The sequence below is a fragment of the Hypanus sabinus genome, chromosome 4, assembly GCF_030144855.1.
Source record: "Hypanus sabinus isolate sHypSab1 chromosome 4, sHypSab1.hap1, whole genome shotgun sequence".
NCBI lineage: Eukaryota > Metazoa > Chordata > Chondrichthyes > Myliobatiformes > Dasyatidae > Hypanus > Hypanus sabinus.
In genome coordinates, this window is record NC_082709.1 from 11809110 (window position 1) to 11833989 (window position 24880).

General features: G+C 44.1%; 1 protein-coding gene across 14 annotated transcripts in view; it reads left to right on the forward strand.

Annotated features, from left to right (window-relative positions):
• csrnp3 (cysteine-serine-rich nuclear protein 3) overlaps positions 1-24880 on the forward strand; it is a 214395-nt gene that overhangs the window by 94314 nt on the left and 95201 nt on the right. For 5 of the 14 annotated variants that reach the window (XM_059966402.1, XM_059966410.1, XM_059966414.1 and 2 more), the window contains one exon: positions 10147-10235. The gene's annotated coding sequence lies outside the window, so the exon portion shown is untranslated. Of the gene's footprint in view, positions 1-10146; positions 10236-10385; positions 10632-11304; positions 11411-16642; positions 16745-17552; positions 18125-24880 lie in introns of all 14 variants that reach the window. The other 9 variants (XM_059966403.1, XM_059966412.1, XM_059966416.1 and 6 more) reach the window with 6 other exon arrangements.

The following is a 24880-nucleotide window of genomic DNA, read 5'->3' on the forward strand; positions in this document are numbered from 1 at the left end:
TATTTTATCAGAAGAACAGACAGGTGGGCAGAGAGGGCTCTGTTGGATAAAAAAATTAAACCAAGTCCTTAGAAAGAAGGGAATTTCTTTCTCAATTCCTGCTAAAGCATTGTTTACATTTACATCATTTATTATTATATTGTAATTTGCCTTTTACTGTGCCTATTGACTTGTTTATTAAATATTGTACTGTCTTGCACTGTTTTTGTGCACTTTATGTGGACCCGTGTAGGTCTGAAGTCCAATGCAGTTTTGTGTTGTTTCATGTAGCACCATGGTTCCGGAGGAACATTGTTTTGTTTTTACTGTACTGTACCAGCAGTTATGGTTAAAATGACAATAAAAAGTGACTTGACTTGACTTGACATAGGGTTGAAAGATGTAGAATCCTTGTGGATAGAGCTAAGGAACAGCAGGGTAAAAAGACCTTGATGGGAGTTGGATACAGGTCTCCAAATAGTAGCCAGAACGTGGGATATGAATTACAACAGGAGATAGAAAAGGCATGTAAAAAGGACATTGTTACAATGCTCATGGGGGATTTCAATATGCAGCTAGACAAGAACAATCAGGTTGGGTCTTGGATCCCAAGAGACACAGTTTGTAGAATGCTTTCGAGATGGCTTTTTAGGGCAACTTGTGGTTGAGCTCACTGGGGAAAAGGCAATTCTGGACTGGGTGGTGTGTATTGAACCAGGTTTGATTAAGGAGATTAAGGTAAAGGAACCATTAGGAGACAGTGTTCATAATATGATAGAATTCACTGTGCAGTATAAGAGAGAGAGAAGCTAAAATCAGATGTATCCGTATTACATTGGATTAAAGGGAATTAGGCATGAGAGAGGAGGTGGCCGAAATTGATTGGATGGGGACATTAGCAGGGATGATGACAGAACAATGATGGCTGGAGTATCTGGGAGCAATTTGGAAGCTGCAGGATAGATTCATCCCAACGAAGAAGTATTCTAATGAAAGAATGGGGTAACTATGGCTGAAAAGAGAAGTCAAGGCAGAAAAGCAAAAAAGACGATGTATGATATAGCTAAATTACTGGCGTTAGAGGATTGGGAAGCTTTTAAGTGCTAACAGAAAACAACTAAAAAATAATGGGAGAGAAGAAGAAATGGAAAGTTAAAGTTAGCCAATAATATACAACAGGATACTAAAAATGTTTACATGTATACTGTATAAAAAGTAAAAGGGAGGCGAGAGTGGGTATTGGACTGCTGAGAAGGTAGCAATGCCAAACATAGAATCAGCAGATAAACTGAGTAAGTGTTTTGCATAGATCTTCATTGTGGAAGACACCAGCAGTGAGGCAAGGCAAGTTTATTTGTATATCACTATTCAAACACAAGGCAGTTCCAACTGCTTTACAAAAAAAAAATAAGATATAAAAGTCAAATATAAAATTTCAGACAATATAAAGAATAAAATCACACATAAAAATAAAGCAATAAAAGTTGCACTGCAGGAGATTCTAATTAAAAGCTACAGTGAAAAGAAAAGTTTTAAGCCTTGATTTTAAAAGAGCTTAAAATTGGGGCAGATTTCAGATCCTGTGGAAGGTTATTCCAGATACATGGAGCCGAGTAACTAAAAGCTGTTTCACCATGTTTAAGTTTGACCCTGGGGATGATAGTAGACCCACCCCAGATGACGTGAGAGCTTGGGAAGGTTCATAATGCAGCAGGAGATCGGAGATGTATTGGAGTGCTTTATAAACCAGTAGTAATAGTTTAAAGTCAATCCTCTGATGGCCAGGAAGCCAGTGTAGTGATCTGAGAACGGGAGTGATGAGTTCTACTTTCTTGGTCTTAGTGAGGACCAAGACCAACAGCAGGGTTCCGAATGAGCTGCAGCTGTCTGCCAGATTTTTTACAGAGACCTGCGAAAACGTCATTACAGTAGTCGAGCCGACTAAAAATAAATACATGGGTGAGTTTTTCTAGATCTTGCTGTACTTTTAAGATGGCAGTCTTAAGATGCCAGATATCCAAGAGTTTCAGGGGGTAGAAGTGACTGTGGTCACTATTACTAAGTAGAAGGTGCTTAGGAAGCTGAAAGGTCTGGGCCTACCTGATGGACTACAACCCCAGCGTTCTGAAAGAGGTAGCTGAAGCGATGGTGGGGGCATAAGTACCAATCTTTTGAGTACAGTACTACGATACAAAGGTAGAAAGACAGGTAGTGGAGAACGGCCCAAGAAGTGGCAGGTGGAGTAAAGTGTCAGGATGTGCATAAAGTGTTGGTCAAGTGCACTTGGAATATGGTGAGGCGTTTTGAGCTCCTTATCTAAGAAAGGATGTGCAGGCATTGGAGAGGGTCCAGAGGACGTTCACGAGAATGACCTAGGGAATAAAAAGGTTAATGTATGAGGAGCATTTGATAGCTATGGGCCTGTACTCACTGGAGTTTAGAAGAATGATGAGGGATCTCATTCAAACCTATTGAAGTTTGAAAGGTCTAGATAGAGTGGATGTGGAGAGGGTGTGTCCTATAGCGGAAGAGTCTAGAACCAGAGGGCACAGCCTCAGAGTAGAGGGACATCAATGTGACATGGATATGAGGAGGAATTTCTTGGCCAGAGCATCATTGATCTGTGGAATTCATTGCCACAGGCAGCTGTGGAGGCTAAGTCATTGGGTGTAGCCTTGATAGGTTCTTGATTAGTAAGGTGTCAAGGGAAGAAGGCAGGAGAATGGGGTTGAAGGGGATAATAAATCAACCATGATGGAATAGTGGTGTGTACTTGACGAGCCGAATAGCCTAATTCTGTCCCTATGTCTTATGATCTCATGAAATGTCAAAGTTGACTAATTCCAATTTCCCCATATGATGCCACCTTTCCAAATGTTCACCTGTGCTTGCAATGCTCTTTGTGTAACAGGTTCCCCTAACAAATGTACATAATATTTATCAAAGGGTGTATGTAAAATCGGATTTTGAATATTAGTTTTGGATAATTGGGAGGCTTTGTTAAGACTCCAAAAGTAAAAAGGGTGGGGATCCAATTTTCCAGATGCAGTTGAGCCAAGGCAAGAAAGGAGCTGGGTGAGGTTGCAGGAACTGAAATAAATTTTGAATGAATTTGAATCAGAATCAGGTTTCACATCACTGGCATGTCTGAAATGTGTTAACTTAGCGGCAGCAGCACATGCAATATAATACATGATAATGTAGAAAAATCAATTACTGCAAATATATATACAGCTGCAAGAAAAAGTTTGTAAACCCTTTGCAATTACCTGGTTTTCTGCATTAATTAATCATAAAATATCGTCTGATCTTCATCTAAGTCACAATAATAGACAAACACAATCTGCCTAAACTAATAACACACAAACAATTGTACTTTTCATGTCTTTATTGAACACATTGTTTAATTAATCTCAGTCCAGGGTGGAAAAAGTATATACTTAATAACTAAGAAACTCCTATAGCAGCAATAATCTCCACTGTTTCCTGTAGCTGCTGATCAGACGTGCACAATGCGAAGGAGTAAGTTTAGGCTATTCTTCCATAAAAAACTGTTTCAGTTCATCAATACTTCTGGGATACTTGTATTTGCATGAACAGCCCTCTTCAGGTCATACCACAGCATCTAAGTTGGGTTAAGGACTGGACTCTGACTTAGCCATTTCAAAACACAGATTTTCTTCTTTTTGAACCATTCCACTGTTGATTTACCCTTGTGTTTTGGATCATTATCTTGTTGCATCATCCAAATTCTATTAAGCTTCAGGTGATGGACCACTACCCTGACATTCTCCTGTAAAATGTCTTGACACAATTTTGAATTCTCTGTTCCCTGAATGATTACAAGCTGTTCCGGCCCAGAGGCAGCAAAGCAGCCCCAAACCATGATGCTCCTTCCACCATACTTCACAGTTGGAATGAGGTTTTGGTGTTGGTGTGCATTGCCCTTTTCCCTCCAAACATAGTGGTGTGCATTTCTGCAAAAAAGTTTAACTTTTGTCTCATCTCTCCATAGAACATGTTTCTCCTAGAAACATTGTAGAACATCTGGGTGGTCTTTTGCAAACTTGAGATGCGCAGCAAAATTCTTCTTATAGAGCAGTGGTTTCTTCCGTGGTGTCCTTCCATGAACAGAGACTTTTACAAGTCTTGCCATAACCCTTGGGTTCTTTTTCACCTCCTTCAGCTTTCAGTTATTTTAGATGACAAACCAAATCTCCTCAACTTCTAATGCAACATAGCCACTCTCTTACCTTCTCTGTAGAGGCATCGATATGTTACATCTAGGTTAGGTTATCAGAGATATTGACACCCAGGAACTTGAAATCGGTCACTCTCCCTACCCCTGATCCCTCTGAGGATTGGATTGTGTTCCCTCGTCTTACCCCTCCAGAAGTCCACAATCAGCTCTTCGGTCTTGCTGACATTGAGTGCAAGGCTGTTGCTGCGACACTACTCAACTAACTGGTATATCTCACTCCTGTACGCCCTTTCATCACCTTCTGAAATTCTGCCAACAGCAACTTTAAAGACTGTGTTTGAGTTATGCCTGGCCACAGTCAGGTGTATAGAGAGAGTAGAGCAGTGAGCTAAGCACCAGTGAGCTAATTGATCATCAGTAAGGAGCAGATATTATTACCAATCACACAGATTTGTGGATTTCTGTTTAGGAAGATGAAGATCCATTTGCAGAGGGACTTACAGAGGCCCAGGTTCTGTAGCTTATCGATCAGGACTGTAGGAATGATGGTGTTAAACACTGAGCTATAGTCAATGACCAGCATCCTGACAAAGATGTTTGTGTTGTCCATTTGATCTTGAGCCGTGTAAATAGCCATTGAGATGACATCTGCTGTAGACCTTTTGTGGTGATAGGCAAATTATAGTGGGTCCAGGTCCTTGCGGAGGCAGGAGTTGGTTCTAGCTGTAACCAACCTCTCAAAGCATATCATTACTATATATATGAGTGTTACTAGATGATAGTCATTCGGCAGCTCACACTACTCTTCTTGGGCACTGGTATAATTTCTGCTCTTTTGAAGCAGGTTGGAACTTCTGACTGTAGCAGTGAGAGATTGAAAATGACCTTGAAAATACCTGCCAGTTTGTTGGTGCGAGTTTTCACTGCCTTACCAGGTACTTCATCAGGCCTGTTGCCTTGCAAGGGTTCACCCTCCTGAAAGACATCCTGGTGTGAGCCTCTGAACACCAGGTGGAGCAGGGATCTCCACAGCTGTAGTTACAGTCTCCCTTTCAAAGTGGGCATAGGAGGCATTGAGCTTGTCTGGTAGTGAAGCATCGCTGCCATTCATGCTATTGGGTTTTGCTTTGTAGGAAGTAATGTCCTGAAGACCCTGCATCCGATGTCACATCCAACTTCACTGGGAATTGTTTCTTCACTCTTAAATTAGCCCTCCAAATCAAACCAGGCTTTCTAGTACAGACCTGGGTCGCCAGATTTAAATGTCACAGATCTAGCCCTTAGCGGATGACGAACCTCCTGGTTCATCCATGGCTTTTGGTTTGGGAATGCACAGCAAGTTTTTGTAGGCACACACTCATCCACACAGGTTTTAATAAAGTCAGTGACAACATGCTCACCCAGATTCAAAGATGATTCATCGAATGTAGTTGGGAAGCTGCAGAGGGTTTTAGGCTTAGCCAGTCCCATTACAGGCAGAGTGCTCCCCACCATCGACAAAATCTTCAAAGGGCAATGTCTCCAGGCCTTCACCACCCTGGACATGCCCTCTTCTCAGTACTACCATCAGGGAGGGGGCACAGGAGCCGAAAGATCCACACTCAACATTTTAGGAGCAGCCTCCTCCTTGCCATCATCATATTTCTATGAATACGACCTCACTATTCCTCATTTGCTGATTATGTATTTATTTATTTACTCTCTCCGACCACAATAGAGATCCATATCAGAGTCAGGTTTATCATCACTCACATACGCCATGAAATTAGATTTTTTTCGCAGCAGCAGTACAGTGCAAAACATAAAATTACTACAGTATGTGCAAAAGTCTTGGGCACCCGAGCTACCGTATACAGGCTTCCCCGCTATCCGAAAGTAGAGCGTACCTATGAAACCCTTTGTAACCCAAAATGGTGTAAAGTGAAGAAGCAATTACCATTAATTTATATGGGAAAAATTTTTGATCGTTCCCAGACCCAAAAAAATAACTTACTAAATCATACTAAATAACACATAAAACCTAAAATAACACTAATATACAGTAAAAGCAGGAATGATATGATAAATGCACAGCCTATATAAAGTAGAAATAATAAATGTACAGTATAGTTTCACTTACCAGAATTGGGATGATTTAGCCAAAACCAATTTGTAGAAAGAAATTGGCACATACACGCATGCACACACACCTGCCCGTACAAGGCTTCACGCTCATGGTTGTCTTTCTCAGGGTAAACACAAGTTTAAAGCGGGCGCCTTTTTTTGTAAAAGCGAAAATCCTCTTCGGATTTCTTTCGGTTAGCAAAAACAAGTACTAATGTAAAGCGGGGGACACCTGTATGTATGTGCTTTAGACTTTTGCACGTACTGTATCCAATGGCTTTCATGGGCATAATAGTCTGAAGAACCTGTTTCTGTGCTTTCTGACTATGATGTTGCTGAGAGCAGCATGTTTGGACAGATGTTAATGGGCTAATGATCTTGAATATCGAAGAAAAAAAACATTTTTATTGATTCGTTAACAAGGACAAAACAGCTGAGAATCAAACTAAATGAATGAAATGCTACTGGTCAAAAAGGACACCGGCTTGTTATTCTCAATTCTTTCATTAGTCTCCTTCAGAGAAGCTCAGCCCTTTGCTAGAAATCCTGCTGTACTTCAACATCCTCTGGCATCTCCACTGTGATTCTGTCCTTTTACCATAAAATGTGCGTCTCTGTTTGTCATGAGTCCCTCCACTGGTTGGGGTCAACAATGGATGCTGCGTCCCAGCTGTCTACAGGGAGCAAGCTGTTGCCCATGAAGCAGCCTCCCCCTCTCCACGCAGCTGATGAATCCAAAGGAACGGCAGAGACCGATATAGTTTGGCACCCCAGCGGCGTGGCAGGAGTTGCCAGTCAGCGTTGAACTCAACAGAGGGCTGCCTGAGCGAGCTCAGCTCCGGACTTTTCTGTGGGGTTTAGGCCTGAAACCTTTCTCATGAGTGGGTATAGCCACACGGCAGCAGAAAGTTGAGATCAGTGTTTAGCTTCTAACCACCGCTGACGAGATTCATCTTCCCAAAGTGACTAGCTTTAACGCACCAGTAAACTGCCTTTGCCCCTCTTCCTATTGATGGAAACAGTGCTGGGCGTAATAACTAAACCACACGGGAAGTCCAGGAACTGGACTTTGTTGTCAGAGGCTATTTGAGACACACGCCACAGGGAGCTTTCACTAGGTAGTGGGAGCTTGTCACCACTATCTCCCCCCAACTATTATAATCTTAAGGAAATGCATCTCCGTTAATCTCTTTTTAATTTACCATAAATCTTAAAGGCCTACAACTATGATGAGCCTGTGGGTAGCACATCTCGTACTATTATTTAACCTTCAACATGATCATCACTTACTTAAGTGGCTATTACTCTTGACCCATTCACTTCCTGCTAGGAAATCAAATTGAACCCCCAATTTTCAGTCTCAATTTGCCATGTAGGCTTTTGTCTGTTCTTTAAACGCACTGTAACAAATTGTAGGCTTGGCGGATAATGGGTGCTTTAAAAGAAATTTGAGAGGACTCAGTGAATATAAAACAGCTAAAGTTGCGGATGAATAATATTGTCAAAGCTCAAGATATACTTATAAAGCAATTTTATTACTGCTTATCCAAAAGATGCAATTACGAAGAAATCACAGCAGTGCCTCGACTTAGGAGTTTGCGAAGATTCAACATGACATCTAAAATTTTGACAAACTTCTATAGATGTATGGTGGAGAGTATATTGACTGCCTGGTATGGAAACACCAATACCCTTGAATGGAAAATCCTACAATAGTAGTGGATATGGCCCAGACCATAATGGTTAAAGCCCTCTCCACCATTGAGCACATTAACATGAAATATTGTCACAGGAAAACGGCAACCATCATACGGATACCCCTCCCCCAACCACCACCCAGGACATGCTCTCTTCTCAGCACTGTCATCAGGAAGAAGGTACAGGGGTCTCAGGACTCACACCGCTAGGTTCAGGAACAGATATTACCCCTCAACCATCAAGCTCTTGAACCAAAGTGAATAACTTGCCCATCACTGAAATGTTCCCACAACATATTGGCTCACTTTCACAGACTTTTCATCTCATGTCCTCACTATCTATTGCTTATTTATTTATTATTATTATTTCTTTTTATATCTGCACAGTTTGTGTCTTTTACATGTTGTTTGAACACCCTAGTTGTGCAGTTTTTCATTAATTCTATTATGGTTATTGGATTTAGTTTGTTACGAAATTCCCATAACTGGATCACTTACCAGCAAAGATAGAGAGGTCTGTTGAAGTCTGATGGTACTATTTTTAAAAGTCTTTATTTGTAAAGGGGCACAAAACAAGATTAATACAGACATTCAGATAATATACGTTGTCAATACTCAATCTAAAAACGTGGGTATAATAATCATCATCAGTTAAGCAATAGCTCTATCGTTTGTCTAGGGCAGGGGTCGGCAACCCGCGACTCTTTCATCTCTGTGCTGCGGCTCCCCGTGGTTTGTTAGTTTTTGAAATGTAATTCGAAATTTGAAGATTATGGTGATCTTGTACAATCTAAAAACGTTGTGGAGACCCCATTTCCTGGCACATCCGAACCGGCTCACAATTAGCCACCGTTCCGGCTAAGGGAGATAGCCTACGGAGGTTTGTGAGTACGTGTCTTTTGGAGCATCCGCACCCACGGGGACGGGTTGAGGGAGGCTTTAAAGCAAGGCTGTTTAGTTTGAATAAAGTTACCTTTGACTGCAGAGTTTTTATTTTAGCGCTGCGTGTAGCACACCGCTAAAACGTGTTTTTTATCACTATTAATATACATCACCACTGCCAATGCCTGACACCCGCCAGTGCGCGCTTTCTTTTAATTCTTCGATCCAAGGTAGGCTAACTATGGAGTAACCTTCAACCCAACGTCTTTTTTTCGGAGTTCAAAATGTTTTTGTTGCATGCAGAAATGTAATTTCATTTTCTCTGCAGGAGTTCATCAATTTCATAAATGCAACACATTATAGTTTGTTTATACATAGCATAAAGGCAAAAAAAGCCCCGTTGTATGCAGTGTTATTTCATTTTAAATGTCAAACGGGTTTTGTGGCTCCCGGTGTTTTCTTTTCTGTGGGAAATGGGTCCATATTGGCACTTTCAGTGGTAAACGTTGCCGACCCCTGGTCTAGGGGATATTGTATTGTCCAATGGAAAGATAAAAGTCACTGTCCTTTCAAGCTGCAGCTTTTGGGTTTAAGAGAGACGGTTTTAAACTTGCCCGGGACTTTTATGAGGCCAATCCGTTGCGTTGGGGGAGTTGGTTCCCTGTTGTTAGTTCCAAGTCGTTTTCCGTGGTACCTGCCACCAGCCCCCAGGCAAGGGAACCGAACGCACGTGGCTTCCTTCAAATGGCTTCCCGCTATTACGGGATCACTAGCGTTTCTTCTGGTGCGTCTGAAGGGGTTGTTCCCCAGACCCTCTTTTATACTTCCTCACAGGGTCTCAGATGTCAATCAGGTTGGGATGATGCAATCCCTCAACCAGCCCACTCTGGTCATCCCCTGAGGGGCTTCAATGAATAGTACAGTACTCAATACACAACTTGGTCTTCCGGAGACAATGGTCATGTCCCGTAGCTTTACCTCGCTATGGGGGGGGGGGGGGGGGAGGAGGGGAGAAACGTGACATGCTGCACGTCTCTCTCTCATTTCCTGGGTCTCCTGATCCAAATCAATAGTGATCTTGCGATTCTCACAAAGGAGGGGACTACCCCGCACCCTTCGGCCCCTCAGAGCTGTGGTACATTCATAACAACTGAGTATCCCGTTAGAAAATGAATCTCAGGGTTGTATTTGGTGACATGTATATGCACTTTGATAATAAATTTACCTTGAACTGTGAACTTGAATGTGGCAGCATGTCAGCTAATATTTAAATTACTATTTCAGGTGCGACGTGGAGCAGAAGAATGAAGGCAGGAAAAGAACGGGAACTAACTGGGAAATCTCAGTGAGATTCAGATCATCAGGTTTCAAAGGTGAGCTCACACTCATGAAATATTAATAATATCTGCTTTGAATTGCAGATGAGTTGCTGTGATAATTCAAGTGAACCATTTTGGTCGGGATATTACAGTCTCGGGTTGCATCTGCTGTCAGTGAGGATGATTTACCATAATTCTTCTCAGGGCTCAACTGTTCTATGTTCCTGCTGTCTGACTGCGAATGGAATGTCAACAGGATTTCCCTTCCTGGCTGGTGGGCTCCTTGTGGTGACAGGATTCGCACTGGAGCACCTTCCCCTGCCCGTTCAGTGACCTTCAATGCAAGAAGACATATTGGGAACACAATAGATTCAATGAAACAGGACTCAGAATGCACTGTACTATAGCGAGCATATGCAGTCCATTGTCTTGGGGAGTTGAATCTGAAAGGTAATTGATAAGCCTCACTATATTGTGATTTAATAGTTATACCAACATTAGCTTTACAAAGGTTTCATGAAAGATCACACCCATCCTGCTTATGGACTGTTTGTCCTGCTCCCATCAGGACAGCAGTATCCACAGTAACCACATAGCTACGCAGTATCCACAGCAAACGTTCAAAGGTTTATTTATTAACAAAGTACAGGTTTTCCCCACTATCTGACGGTAGAGCATTCCTATGAAACCGTTTGTAAGCCAAAATGGCATAAAGCAAAGAAGCAACTGCCATTAATTCAGATGGGGAAAATATTTGAGCGTTCCCAGACCCAAAAAAATAACCTACCAAATCAAACCAAATAACACATAAAACCTAAAATGACTTGAACATATAGTAAAAGCAGAAATTATGTGATAAAGACACAGTTATAGAAAGTAGAAATATTGTATGTACAGTGTAGTTTTACTTATCAAATTTGGGAAGACAGCGATCCAAAATCGATTTGGAGGAAAAAAATGGGCACGTACACGCATGCTCACACAACTGCCCGCACAAGGCTTCACGGTCATGGTAGTCTTTCTCAGGGTAAACACACGTATAATGCAGGCATCTTTTTATCGTAGAAGTGAAAATTCTCTTTGGTTAGCGAAAACAGATACTAATGTAGGTCTTTCGTAACAGTGAGCTGTCATAAAGCGAATGTTCGAAAAACGGTGGACACCTGTATACGGCATGAAATTCTTCAATTCCAGGTCACCACGAAGCCAAGAAAGAAAAGAAGAGAAAGGTAGCATGATCATCCCTGCCCAAGTCCCACATCCCCGCAAAAAAAAACAAACAGAAACAGATTAAGCACATCATTCCCCTCCCTACACAAAAACCGAACAAAACAGATCAGGCATATCAGAATCAGAATCAGACTTTAACCGCCAAGTACCTGTGCACATTCAAGGAATTTCCTTCCGGCAGATGTTGTCTCTCTGATCATAACAGATGATAAATATAAATGAAAATATAGATTATACTTACAGGTAGTGCAATCCAAGTAATAGTTAACCGGCAGTTAACTGTTCAGCAAAGTGACCGCAGTAGGTAAAAAACTTCTCCAGTGCCTATTAGTCTTAGTCGGGAGGGATCTGAAGCGCCTACCAGACGGAAGCAGTTCAAACAGTCCGTGCGCAGGATGCAAGGAGACCTTTATGATGTTCCCTGCCCTCTTCTTCAACCTGGAAGAGTACAGATCCACAATCGAGGGCAGGGAGGCTCCAATGATGCTCTCGGCAGTCCTCACTGTGCGCTGTAGTCTGGTTCTATCCTGCTTGGTGGCGGCTCCAAACCACGCAGTGATGGAGGTGCACAGGACAGACTCAATGACTGCAGTGTAGAACTGCAGCAGCAATTCCTGAGGCAGACCATATTTCCTCAAGAGCCGCAGGAAGTACATCCGCTGCTGGGCCTTCTTCAGGATGGAGCTGATGTTCTGCTCCCACTTCAGATCCTGAGAGATGGTGGTTCCCAGGAACCTGAAGTTCTCCACGGTGGACACAGGGCTGCCAAGGACTGTGAGGGGGGACATAACGGGGGGATATCTCCTGAAATCCACTATCATCTCCTTTGTCTTGAGCGTGTTGAGCTCCAGATTGTTCCGACTGCACCAGAGCGCCAGTTGGTCCACCTGCTGTCGATATGCAGACTCATCACTGTTCTGGATGAGTCTGATGACAGTGGTGTCGTCTGCAAACTTCAAAAGCTTCACATAGGGGTTGGAGGAGGTGCAGTCATTGGTGTAGAGGGAGAACAGCAGTGGAGAGAGGACACACCCCTGGGGGGCGCCGGTGTTGGTGATTCGAGTATCCGAGGTAACCTGTCCCATCCTTACCTGCTGACTTCTGTTGGTCAGGAAGCTGTAAATCCAATCTCAGAGGTCAGGTGGCACAGTGAGGTGAGACAATTTGGAGCAGAGGGTATCAGGGATGATGGTGTTAAACGCTGAACTGAAATCCACAAACAGCATCCGAGCATAGGTCCCAGGACGATCCAGATGTTGCAGGATATAGTGCAGTCCCAGGTTGACTGCATCATCTACTGACCTATTTGCCCGGTAGGCAAACTGCAGGGGATCCAGCAGGCTGCTGGTGAGGGTCTTCAGGTGGTTCAACACCAGCGTTCAAAGCATTTCATGACCACAGATGTCAATGCGACAGGTCTATAGTCGTTCAGTCCTGCGATGGTGGGTTTCTTGGGGACCGGGATGATGGTAGAGCGCTTGAAGCAAGTCGGAAACTCACTCAGCTCCAGAGATCTATTAAAGAGCTGAGTGAAGATGGGAGCCAGCTGATCAGCACAGGCTCGTAGACAGGAGGGGGAGACCCCATCTGTGCCTGGAGATTTTCGGGTCTTAAGTCGCTGGAACAGTCGACATACTTCTTCACTGATTCTAAGCTGTGATCTAGGGGGGCTGGGAAGAGATATCAAGCCCTGAATACCCTTCCCTGCACAAAAACCAAACAAAACAGGATCAGGCACATCGACCCCCAAAATCCTCCTCACCCACAAAAAAAACAAACAAAACAGGATCCAACACATCAACCCCCAAATCCTTCTTCTCGCACCATTAGACACAAATGTGGTTACTTCCACCAGGCCTTCGAGCTGATCAACATCTCCACTACATCCACATTGGCCGCTCTTCTCCACAGCTGCTCAACACCCTTCATCGCCCACCCCAACCCCATCCCCACACGCTATACCACTTTACTTGTACATTCAAGATTGCTTAATATAATTAATATAATATAATTACATTAATATTACTAAAATTTCCAGCATACAAGTGCAAAGGAGAATGAAATAATTATTACACCAGATCCAACCCAGCACAAAACAAAATGAAATAAGTTAAAGAACTCAAGTAAAAAACGCAACAAATATACATAAGATAGCTGATATACATTGATTGGTGGTAGTCGTTTAGCTCTGAAGCTGTGCAGTTCTTTGGTACAGGGATGATGGTAGCTGACATGAAGCGGACAGCAGCCTGGATGAGTGAAGAGTTGATAATGTCCATCACTGAGCTGGTTTGCACACTCCCTGAGAACTCGACTCAGCCTGGGTTGATGTCTGGTGTGCACACTCCCTGAGAACTCGGCCTGGGATGATGTCTGGTGTGCACACTCCCTGAGAACTCGGCCTGGGATGATGTCTGGTGTGCACACTCCCTGTGAACTCGGCCTGGGATGATGTCTGGTGTGCACACTCCCTGAGAACTCGACTCAGCCTGGGATGATGTCTGGTGTGCACACTCCCTGAGAACTCGGCCTGGGATGATGTCTGGTGTGCACACTCCCTGAGAACTCGGCCTGGGATGTTGTCCGGTGTGCACACTCTCTGAGAACTCGGCCTGGGATGATGTCTGGTGTGCACACTCCCTGAGAACTCTGCCTGGGATGATGTCTGGTGTGCACACTCCCTGAGAACTCGACCTGGGATGATGTCTGGTGTGCACACTCCCTGAGAACTCTGCCTGGGATGATGTCTGGTGTGCACACTCCCTGAGAACTCGACCTGGGATGATGTCCGGTGTGCACACTCCCTGAGAACTCGGCCTGGGATGATGTCCGGTGTGTACACTCCCTGAGAACTCGGCCTGGGATGATGTCTGGTGTGCACACTCCCTGAGAACTCGGCCTGGGATGATGTCTGGTTTGCACACTCCCTGAGAACTCGGCCTGGGATGATGTCTGGTGTGCACACTCCCTGAGAACTCGGCCTGGGTTGATGTCCGGTGTGCACACTCCCTGAGAACTCGGCCTGGGATGTTGTCTGGTGTGCACACTCCCTGAGAACTCGGCCTGGGATGATGTCTGGTGTGCACACTCCCTGAGAACTCGACTCAGCCTGGGATGATGTCTGGTGTGCACACTCCCTGAGAACTCGGCCTGGGATGATGTCTGGTGTGCACACTCCCTGAGAACTCGGCCTGGGATGATGTCTGGTGTGCACACTCCCTGTGAACTCGGCCTGGGATGATGTCTGGTGTGCACACTCCCTGAGAACTCGACTCAGCCTGGGATGATGTCTGGTGTGCACACTCCCTGAGAACTCGGCCTGGGATGATGTCTGGTGTGCACACTCCCTGAGAACTCGGCCTGGGATGTTGTCCGGTGTGCACACTCCCTGAGAACTCTGCCTGGGATGATGTCTGGTGTGCACACTCCCTGAGAACTCGACCTGGGATGTTGTCTGGTGTGCACACTCCCTGAGAACTCTGCCTGGGATGATGTCTGGTGTGCACACTCCCTGAGAACTCGACCTGGGATGATGTCTGGTGTGCACACTCCCTGAGAACTCTGCCTGGGATGATGTCTGGTGTGCACACTCCCTGAGAACTCGGCCTGGGATGATGTCCGGTGTGTACACTCCCTGAGAACTCGGCCTGGGATGATGTCTGGTTTGCACACTCCCTGAGAACTCGGCCTGGGATGATGTCTGGTGTGCACACTCCCTGAGAACTCGGCCTGGGTTGATGTCCGGTGTGCACACTCCCTGAGAACTCGGCCTGGGATGTTGTCTGGTGTGCACACTCCCTGAGAACTCGGCCTGGGATGATGTCTGGTGTGCACACTCCCTGAGAACTCGACTCAGCCTGGGATGATGTCTGGTGTGCACACTCCCTGAGAACTCGGCCTGGGATGTTGTCTGGTGTGCACACTCCCTGAGAACTCGACTCAGCCTGGGTTGATGTCTGGTGTGCACACTCCCTGAGAACTCTGCCTGGGATGATGTCTGGTGTGCACACTCCCTGAGAACTCGGCCTGGGTTGATGTCTGGTGTGCACACTCCCTGAGAACTCTGCCTGGGATGATGTCTGGTGTGCACACTCCCTGAGAACTCAGCCTGGGATGATGTCTGGTGTGCACACTCCCTGAGAACTCGGCCTGGGTTGATGTCTGGTGTGCACATTCCCTGAGAACTCAGCCTGGGTTGATGTCTGGTGTGCACACTCCCTGAGAACTCGGCCTGGGTTGATGTCTGGTGTGCACACTCCCTGAGAACTCGGCCTGGGATGATGTCTGGTGTGCACACTCCCTGAGAACTCGGCCTGGGTTGATGTCTGGTGTGCACACTCCCTGAGAACTCGGCCTGGGATGATGTCCGGTGTGCACACTCCCTGAGAACTCGACTCGGCCTGGGATGATGTCTGGCCCTGTAACCTTACTGGTGCCGATTCCCTGCAGACTCCTCCTCACGTCTGCTGCTATTACAGGAAGTGACTGTTCACCTTAAAGGGGGCTGCGGCGGGTGGGGTGGTACCTTTCTGGCTGTTGTTTCATGCCTTGAAGCATAGAAGTTCTTAGAGTGTCGGGGGGGGGGGGAGGTGTCACAGACGCAGTTGATGTTTTTCCTGACATAGTCACTAATGCTCTTTATGGACAGCCATGTACACTGGGGGTTGTTATCAGACGGGTGTTTCTGAATATTTTGTGCGTAGGTGGCCTTTGTCCTATTGATGCACAAGATGAGTTTTCTCCTGTCTGCCTTCAGAGTGGTTTTGTCTCCCGCCTCGAAGGTGCTTTTAGTAGGGAGTGCACCCCTGTGGCCAGCCAGGGCTTCTGTTTGGACTGTGAGATGACCATTGTTGAGGTACTGGTGTCATCTACACACTTAATGATATCGCTGATGACCGGCGAGGCATATTCCCCGAGGTCTGTGTCCCCTCTGTGGCAGTCTCCTTGCCTCATTAGGCCATGCAGTGATGGTCCTCTTGACTGGTTGCTCCATTTTCGGCAGCCCTCAAAATGCTGGGATTAGCATTATGGAGATGTGGTCAGAGAGGCCAAGTTGAGGGCGTGGGCTGGTTTTCTCCGCCGCATCTGTTGGTCTGAACATACTCCAGTGTGTTTGTTCTCCTAGAGGCCATGGTGGCGTGTTGGTGGAATTTGGTTAAAATGCCTTGCAGATTAACATGATTTAAGTCTCCCGCAATTATGAAGAGGCAATTTGGATGTTTGTTTTGCAGAGAACTGATGATACTGTAATGTTCTCCCCATGTGTCCTTGGCATTCGCACTCATGGGGATGTAGACAGCGCTGACCAACACAACAGAAAACTCCCTGAGCAGGTACTGTGGCCAGAAATGAATTGTAAGATCTTCAATAGACCCAGAAGGTGACTGCTAGCTGCAGATGAGTGTGTGTACCAACCTTTGAGAACACAGAGTCCACCTCCTTTGGATTCTGCTGATGCACTCTTCCTATTTGAGCAGAACAGAGTCATCCTGTCGAGTTATAATGCTGAGTTGGGTACGCTGTTGTTTAGCCTTGGTTCAGTGTAAACTCTCTCATCTCTTTCAAGAAGGAGCTAGATAGGTATCTGATGGATAGGGGAATCAAGGGATATGGGGACAAGGCAGGAACCGGGTATTGATAGTGAATGATCAGCCATGATCTCAGAATGGCGGTGCAGACTCGAGGGGCCGAATGGTCTACTTCTGCACCTATTGTCTATTGTCTTTCTGAGCGTTTGTTCTCAGTCTCAGTGAGTCCATTTTATTTTCTAGCAAACGGGCATCAGCCGGGAAAGGTGATAGTACCTGGTTGGGAGAGCCTAGCTAACCCCGACTTTCTTGTGGCATTTCTGCTTCCTCTCGCACCCTCTGCATCTGCCGCGCCCTTAGCTAAGCAGTCTCGGCTAGGTTGCAGTCAACGGGCCTGATAGCCATAGAATCCCTTGCCCCTTGGGCGCCACTATCAACTCTGAGGCTGATGGAGTTCAGTGGCACTGTATGCGAGAGCTTTGGTTGACTGCAATTTCTCGCTAGAAACTTTGAAACGCAATCTAAGAATTTAAAACTAGCACCAAAGGTTCAAAGTACATTTTATCATCAAAGTATGTGTCTACAAAATATAACTCGGAGATTTGTCCTGCAGGCAGTCATAAAAACAAACACCATGGAATCTGTTCAAAGAAAACATCAAACAACCATCATGTGAAAAGAAGAAGTAATTGCGCAAACAACAGAAAACAAGTGAACAGCACATAGGATATTAAACATCAAACCAGGAGTCGTGTGGTGTTCAGTTTAGAACAGTTCTGCTCCATGCAACAAGGTGGCTGCAGATCGGTCTTCTCCAAAGTGCCCCAGTCTTCACCAAATGCCTCGCTCAAACAATTCAAACTCAGCAAAAATATGTAACCAGAATCCAGAAACACATGCGACATAAATCTCAAAAGTCCCCCAAAAATGACTCCACAGTCATGAGCCTTGCCAATCAACCCTTACAACGTGAAGCCCAAGACTCCGGTTCTTTCCTCTGACAGCAGCTAGCGTGAGAGAAGACCAGTCAAACACAGACACCTGCCCATCCTCCGCTGTCGCCTTTGTCGACTTCTTCCTAGCTCAACGCCTCTATCTGAGAAATCAATGGCTCACGGCCCATCTCCAGGCTTCCGGCCCCGTGCTCTGGTCCCAACCTCAGCGAGCTCCATCGGAGACAGCAAGGTACCAGATTGCTCAATTAGCCCAAAATCACTGGCTCCAAACACACGCAGCTTAGTAGTGAAAACATATTTGAAAGAAGAAGTAGAAATAGTAGTTTTGTGAACTGTCTGTAGGACATCGACATTGGTCACATTGATCACTGGCGATGCCTTGAAGAGCCACTGGTGGGAGCCGGAGAAGCTGCTGTGTGCTGCCATTTTTGATTTTGTACATTGTATACTGGAGGATTGCTCTTATGGTTATATTTATTTTTTATGCTGCATCGTATCCAGAATAACTTGGTTCTTTACGCTCATGTACTAATCAATGACAGCAAGCAATTTTGAATCTCTGAATTGGCACCAGACCAGCAAGGATATTATAATTTCATTGTAAACATAAGCCCAGTAGCTCATAATTTGGCCTTCATCTGGAATAATGTGAAAAATGTTAATAATAGGGACAGGCCAATATTTAGGAGCTGAATTTCCCTTTTGATTGACACAAGCAGATTGAAAATGCTTTATATGTTTACAAATAGATTGGTTTGACATCACAATTTTAGTGATGTTTTGTGTGGAGATTAAACAGCTTGAGCTTTTTGTCGAGATGATAGCAGACTTCAAATTGTTTTTCTTCGTTTTGGGAGGTTAATGTTGTGATGCTAACAAAACCTCATTTTGGTTTGAGGATCATAAACAGAGCAATGAAGTAGCTTAATTACATTATATTTTTTGAGGAAGTCTTGTAAATTTGAATGTATTCTGCTTGGGTAGTTTAAAAGTTCACAAATCGGGCACCTACCTGATTTACAAGATAATGTATTTAATTTAAATTCACCATAGTGGCCTGTTGCTTTCCTCAGCAGCTCTCAGTCTTTTATACAAAACGTGCAGTACATCGAAGCTGCTTTAACTGCGGGAACTACTCAGCTTTCTGGCAGTAAGATTAATCCTTCATTATGGCAAGCAGAAAGCAAATGAAAATTGAAGGCAAAACGCATGTTTGAAGTCATTGTTTTCTTTTTATATAATAATGTAATCCTTTATACGTCTGACAACAAAATTTACAATCACTGGGTATTTCAAAGACCTTTTGTTAATTAAGTTCCTGAGGGTTATTATAGCTGGGGGTGGTAGTGGGGATAAGCTCCCACTACCTATTAAATGATCCCAATGGCATGCGCCTCAAATAGCCTCTGACAGCCAAGTCCAGCTCCCAGCCTTCACATGTGGCTTAGCCACTAAGCCTGCCGGATCCGTTTCCACTGACAGGAGAAGGGCCAAAGGCGGGCTGCTGGTGCTCCGGGCAGATGGCGCATGTCAGCTGTAGTCGGTGGCTCACCGAGAAGAAGGAAAACTCTGATCTCAAACCTCTGCTGCCTTGCGGCTATTCCCACTCAGGGGGAAGGCTTCCGGAGTAAACCCTGAGGTAAATTCCGGAGTTGGAGTCCTTAAGACAGTCATCCTATGGAGAATTCACACTCTATCATGCGTTTAGATTCATCAGCTGCACAGGGAGGGGAGCTTGCTGCGTGGGTAACAACTTGCTCTCTAAATCGCAAATTGCATTGTCCTGGCTTGACTTCGACAGCTAGGGCGCAACAGTTATGGTCAACCACGAGCAATGGAGACCATCATGTCAGTTGAAACTTATTCAGGGAGTCTCTCTGTAAACAATTCTTTTATAACTGCCACAAGATTTCTCCATAACATGAATGTATTTTTAAAAGAAGAAGTTAGATATTTGTGAATATTTCAAAATATATTTTGTTGTTGCTGCTTTGTTACCTCTGTAGTGTTTTTTAAATGTCTATAACTTATCAAAGTCCATGGTTCTCATTGGATAAAGACAACTGAGATTTTATTACAACTGAGAATATCAACAGAAGACAATATATCAAGCTTTTGATCAAACAGAATAAATTTCAATAAATGAGCTTCCTAGACTTGGCAAAAGCTCCACAGTGGCTGATAGAGTTTATGTAGCAATATGATGGATTTTCTCTTTGTATGATAGACTTTCATAGAAAAAGTGACATGATAACGCAGTGTTTAGCACAACACCATCATTACCAGCATCCAGAGTTTATTGGCTGTCACTGGAGTTTGTACGTTCTCCCCGTGACCGTGTGGATTTCCCCTGGGTATTCTGGTTTCCTCCCACTGTCCAAAGATGTGCCAGTTCGTAAATAAGTTGGTCATCGTAAATTGTCCTGTGATTAGCTAGGATTAAACTGGGGGGTTGCTGGGTGACACGGCTCGAAGGTCTGGAAGTGCCTGTTCCATGCTGTATCTCAATAAATGGGTGTGTCTGAGAGAGGAGGATGCTGCAGAAGCTACAGAGCATTATGGACAATCCCTCTCATCCCCTCCGTGACATACTGGACTAACTGAGGGGCACTTTAGGAACAGACTGGTTCCACTGAGGTGCACCACTGACCATCACAGGAGAGGAGATCCTTTCACCCTATGGCTTTAAGATTCTACAACTCCTCCTCCCTAAGTATATGGTTTCACTACACATCTGTATTTTGCACTATTACTTTTAAATACACATTTTGTATTTTTTTGTACCTCAATGTTTACATTTTGTATTTTAAAGTATATATTTCTAACTGAGCAACCTTGCAACCATAATTTCCTTTGGGACAAATGAAGTTTCATCTTGTTTTAAATAAATAATGTACCATGGAACTGTACTTTGCAAACTTGACCAGTTATTTTGAAAATTTGGGAAAAAATCTAAACCTGTAGGAAATTTGAAATAGAAACGGAAAATATTGGAAACAATCAGCGGATTTGGTCACATGCAGAGAAGCAAAATAGGTTTAATATTAAACATGAGAAAGTCTGCAGATGCTGGAAACCCAAAGCAACACACACACAATTCTGGAGGAACTCAGCAGGTCGGGCAGCATCAATGGGAATGAATAAACAGTCAACACTTCAGGCTGAGACCCTCCTCCAGGACTGGAAAGGACGTGGAACATTGCCAGAATAAAATGTTAAGTGGAAGGTCATGAAGATAGCTGGGAGGTGAACCCAGGTAATCTGACAGGAGAGGAGTGTGGACCATAGGAGAAAGTGGAGGAGAGCACTGAGTGGAGCTGATAGATGAGAAGAGGTAAGAGGCCAGAGTGGGGAATGGAAGGAGAGTGGAGGGGCAAAGATGTGGGTGAGGGCAGCATCGACAGTGGAGGAAGGGAAACCCCGTTCTTTAAAGGAGGAGGACATCTCTGATGTCCTGGAATGGGAAGCAGTATCCTGGAAACAGATGCAGATGAGAAGAAACTGAGAAAAGGGAATAGCATTTTAACAGGAGACAGAGTGGGAAGAGATATAGTCGAGATAACCGTGGGAGTCAGTAATTTTCTAAGAGAAGGTATCGGTTGACAGTTTGTCTCCAGAGATTCAGACAGAGAGATCAAGAAAGGGGAGGGTGGTGTCAGAGATGGACCAAGCAAGTTTAAAGGCAAACTAGAAACTACAGGGAAATTTGATAAAATTGACGAGCTCTGCATGGGTGTATCAATCAACACCAATGCAGTTGTCACTGGAGAAGAAGAAAGGATGTGTTGACATTGGAGGGAGTCCAGAGGGAGATCATGAGGATGATTCTGGAAATGAAAAGGTTAACATATGTGGAGCTTTTGGCAGCTTTGGGCCTGTACTCACTGGAGTTTAGAAGAATACTTGAGGATCTCATTGAAACCTACTGAATATTGAAGGACTAAGATTGGGTGGGTGTGGAGAGGCTGTTTCCTATGGTGGGGGTATCCAGAACTAGAGGGAACAGCCTCAAAATTGAGTGGTGACCTTTTAGAACAGAGATGAGGAGGCATTTCCTTTTTAGCCAGGGAGTAGTAAATCTGCGGAATGTTCTGCCACGGACTGTGGTGGAGGCCAAGTCCATGGGTATATTTAAGGTGGAAATTAATCATTTCTTGATTAGCCAGTGCATCAAGGGATATGGTGAGAAGGCAGGTGTATGGGGTTGAGTGGGATCCAGGATCAGCCATGATGGAATCCAGACTCAAAGGGCTGAATGGCCTAATTCTGCTCCTGTGTCTTATTGTCTAAGAATTGGGGGTTATTACTGGGAAAGTCTTCAAACATGGACTTCTACATAGCTGGCATAGTGGGGAGTGATGAATGGACAAGGAGTCATAGATCCCTACAGAAAGTGGGGGGCAGGGAGAGGGAAAGGTATGTTTGGTGATAAGATTTAATATTATAGTTTTTCAATCACAAAGGTAATTTTTCAGAAGGAATTAAATGAAGCTTGATTAACTGCAGAGAGAGTGGACAGGATGGTGGAATGTCTGTGAGAGGGGAAAAGTGATGAGCTTATATAGAGGTTATCTGGTCACTGAATGGGAGCCGTAAGAAAGTGAAACATCAATAAAGGAATGTAGGAGTTGCAAAGCATAGGTCAGGAAGAGATGACCAGTAGACCAGGCAGGGCACGTCCTCCAATGCCAGAGGAGGAGAAAGAAAGAAAGGAAATGCAAACAGGTTCAGCGACTGTCTCAGACAGATAGAGAGAAAAATCAAGTTACCTAAAGTTGTTGAATTGAGTATGGAGTCCAGAAGTCTGCATGTGCCTAGATGAAATATTATTATGTTGATCTGTAAGTCTGTTTCAGTCCTCATTGTGACACTACGGGAAGGAGGCAACAGGTCAATAGGTCAGAATAGGAGTGAGAAGGAAAATTAAAGTTTGTATAGAGGTTATTTTCTACTGTCGTTGCTTAATAATTTTGATTGGTCTTGACCCAAGTAAAATCACGTGCAGTAATTTTAAATTATGTTGGTCAGTTTGACTCTCATTTGATGCTGTAAAGTTTGAAACAAAATTTTTGTGCACCATCAAAGTTCAAAATCCATTCATTATCGGAGTATATAAAGTATGCAACCTTGATTTTTATCTTATTGCAGATGGCCACAAAGCAAAGAAACAGAGGAAACTGTGAATATTGGTTCATAATTCATTGAGTATGACATCTGAGTTCATAAAGAAAGCTTTTGGCACTTTGGCTTTCATAAATCAATGTTTTGAGTATGGGAGATGGAATATTATGTTTAAGTTCTATAAGATGGTGGTGAGGCCTAATTTGGAGTATTGTGTGCACTTTTGGTCAGCGACCTACAGGAAAGATGCAAATAAGGTTGAAAGAGTACAGTGAAAATTTGCATGGATGTTGCCAGGTCTAGAGCACCTGAGTTATAAGGAAAGATTGAATAGATTAGGACTGTATTCATTAAAACATAAAAGATTGAGAGGGGATTTGATAGAGGTATACAAAATTATGAGGGGTAGGGATGGGGGTAAGTGCAAGCAGGCTTTTTCCACTGAGACTACAGGTCATGGTTTAAGGGTGAAAGGTGAGAAGTTTTTTGGGAACATGAGGGGAAACTTCTTCACTCGGGATGTCGTAAGAGAGTGGAATGAGCTGCCAGCACAAGTGGTGCATATGAGCTCAATTTCAACATTTAAGAGAAGTTCAGATAGATACATGGATGGTAGGAGTATGGAAGACTATGGTCCCAGTGCAAGTTGATGGGAGAGGGCAGTTTAAATGGTTTTGCCATGGGCTCAATGGAGTGAATGGCCTGTTTCTGTGCTGTACTACTATATGACTATTTACATAATTCATTATGGGTTACATATAAAAGTATATGACTGGCAAATGTTATCATGCTGATGTGTGCACCTCACCAAGGTAAAACTAAATGAAGTAGACATACTCTTGAGAACGTTGGCAGAAGCTGGAAATCCAAAGCAACACAGAAAATGCAAGAAGAACTCAACAGGTCAGACAGCATCCGTGAAAATGAAGAAAGAGTGAAAGTTTCAGGCAGAGACCCTTGTTCAGGACTGAGAAGGAAGGGTGGAAAGATGGAGGGAGGGACTACAGCCAGGTATTCTTCCTGGGAGCTTGCCTTCTCCAGCCCTTGACCTTTCCCAGCCACCTCACTTCATCTATCACCTTTCAGCTAGCCTCTCCCCTCCCTCAGCTTTTTATTCTGGCACCCTTCCCCTTTCTTCTCAGACCTGAAGAAGGGTCTCGGCCCTGAACGTTGACTGCTTATTCTTTTCTATAGATGCTGCCTCACCTGCTGAGTTGCTCCAACATCATTGAAGTAGATACATTTATCCCCGGCTCCTGAGTTTTTCTTTTAATTAGTTTTGGAGCTACAAAACATAACAATAACCATTATCAAAAAAGTGGTTAATTAGAATGGCATAGAGTCTTACTGAGACTGGATGTGGAGTATTGTGTTCAGTTTTGCACTCCGTCATGAAGAAAGGGTACCCTTCCCATTGAGGGAGTGTAGCAGAGATTCACTGTACTGGTACAGTAATGGCAGGTTTTTAGTTTGAGGGTACATTGAATAGAATGAGAGGTAATCTCATTGCAACTTATAAAATCTGGTTTGTAATTTGTTCATTGAACCTGGAGGTTACGTTGCATACGTTTTGTTGTCAGTCAAGGTGACATCATCTGTGTGCAGATGAGCGTTGTGTAACACTTACCCAACAGGCTGGTATATGTCTAGGGCAGGGGTCGGCAACCTTTACCACTGAAAGAGCCAATATGGACCCGTTTCCCACAGAAAAGAAAACACTGGGAGCCACAAAACCCGTTTGACATTTAAAATGAAATAACACTGCATACAATGTTTTTTTTGCTTTTATGCTATGTGTAAACAAACTATAATGTGTTGCATTTATGAAATTGATGAACTCCTGCAGAGAAAACGAAATTACATT